This window comes from Panthera pardus, unplaced genomic scaffold (assembly GCF_024362965.1).
Source record: "Panthera pardus isolate Hobbes unplaced genomic scaffold, ASM2436296v1 HiC_scaffold_27, whole genome shotgun sequence".
In the NCBI taxonomy this organism is placed as follows: Eukaryota; Metazoa; Chordata; class Mammalia; order Carnivora; family Felidae; genus Panthera; species Panthera pardus.
In genome coordinates, this window is record NW_026526843.1 from 23075116 (window position 1) to 23077018 (window position 1903).

The 1903-nt window shown below is 39.9% G+C and overlaps 1 pseudogene; it reads right to left on the reverse strand.

Moving 5' to 3' along the window:
* Positions 1–1167: 1167 nt before the first annotated feature.
* Positions 1168–1624, reverse strand: LOC128773753 (60S ribosomal protein L23a-like; annotated as a pseudogene).
* Positions 1625–1903: the final 279 nt, after the last annotated feature.

The window sequence follows — 1903 nt, forward strand, 5'->3', positions numbered from 1 at the left end:
GGAGGTTCCGCAAAAATTTTAAAATAGATCTATCCTATGACCCAGCAATAGCACTGCTAGGAATTTACCCAAGGGATACAGGAGTGCTGATGCATAGGGACACTTGTTCCCCAATGTTTATAGCAGCACTTTCAACAATAGCAAAATTATGGAAAAAGCCTAAATGTCCATCAACTGATGAATGGATAAAGAAATTGTGGTTTATATACACAATGGAGTACTACGTGGCAATGAGAAAAAATGAAATATGGCCTTTTGTAGCAACGTGGATGGAACTAGACAGTGTGATGCTAAATGAAATAAATCATACAGAGAAAGACAGATACCATATGTTTTCATTCTTATGTGGATCCTGAGAAACTTAGTGGAAGTCCATGGGGGAGGGGAAGAAAAAAAAAAGAGGTTAGAGAGGGAGGGAGCCAAACCAAAAGAGACTCTTAAAAACTGAGAACAAATTGAGGGTTAATGGAGGGTGGGAGGGAGGGGAGGGTGGGTGATGGGTATTGAAAAGGGCTTCTTTTGGGATGAGCACTGGGTGTTGTATGGAAACCAATTTGACAATAAATTTCATATTAAAAAAATAAAATAAAGTAATATAAAATAAAATAAAATAAACGGTGGACTCTGCACTCTAAGAACTATTATGTGAGCTTTTAATTTTTTTTAATTTTTGTAACATTTATTTATTTTTGAGATACAGAGAGAGACAGAGTATGAGCAGGGGAGGGGCAGATAGAGAGAGACACAGAATCTGAAGCAGGCTGCAGGCCCTGAGATGTCAGCACACAGTCCGACACGGGGCTTGAACTCACAAACCGTGAAATCATGACCTGAGCTGAAGTCAGACGCGTAACTGACTGAGCCACCCAGGTGCCCCTTTAAAAAATGTTTATTTAATATTTTTAAGAGAGAGAGAGAGACAGAGTGTGAGCAAGGGAGGGACAGAGAGAGAGGGAGACACAGAATCCAAAGCAGGCTTCAGGCTCCAAGCTGTCAGCATAGAGCTGGACACGGGGTCCAAACCCACAGATTGTGAGATTATGGCATGAACTGAAGACAGATGCTCAACTGACTGAGCCACCCAATTGTCCCTATGTGAGCTTTGTTAAAACAATGATTTTTTTATGCTGAAAAAAATTATGTTTAAATTTAGCCAGCTGTCTCAGTTTAGATGCTCCCAATTTTGTTGGCTACATCCAAAACATCATAATCAGAAGCCAGTCGAACACATGCCTTTTTCTTTCCATCAAGCCTGATTAGGGTTGACCTTGGCCATGTCAACGTCATAGAGCTTCTTCACAGCCTGGTTGGATCTGGTGCTTACTGGCCTTGAAACCCACAATAAACACAAATGTATTGCCTTCTCTTTTCCTCATGGCTGACTGGGTTGTCAGGGGGAAATTAATGGCAGAGTGATCAAGTTTGTTTTACCCGGGGCTGCTCTTTTGAGGATATTTGGGCTGCATTTGGAAACTGTATCTTGGGCCATCAAAATGTAGATGCAAATCTTTTTGTGTGTGTGACTATGCACACTTTTCAGCATTGCTTTCATGGCCTTCAAAGTCTTTGCTTTGGCTTTGGCTTTGGGAGGGACAGGGGCTTCCTTCTTTGCCTTTGGCACCATTTTCATGAAAGTAAGACAGCGATTTTTATACTTTGTCCACTATTGTATCCTAGGTACTTAAAACAGTGCTCAATGCATAGTAGGGACTCAATAAACATTTGCTGAATATTGAAAGAAATAATAAATGTACGGAATATTTTTAAGGAAATTTGGTATCTTTATTATTTCAGTCTTTTCATCCATAAATGCTCTGTATCTCACCTGTATTAGTTTGCTAGGGTAGCCATTACAAAATACCACAGACTGGCTAAAATAAGAGAAATTTATTTTCTCACAGTT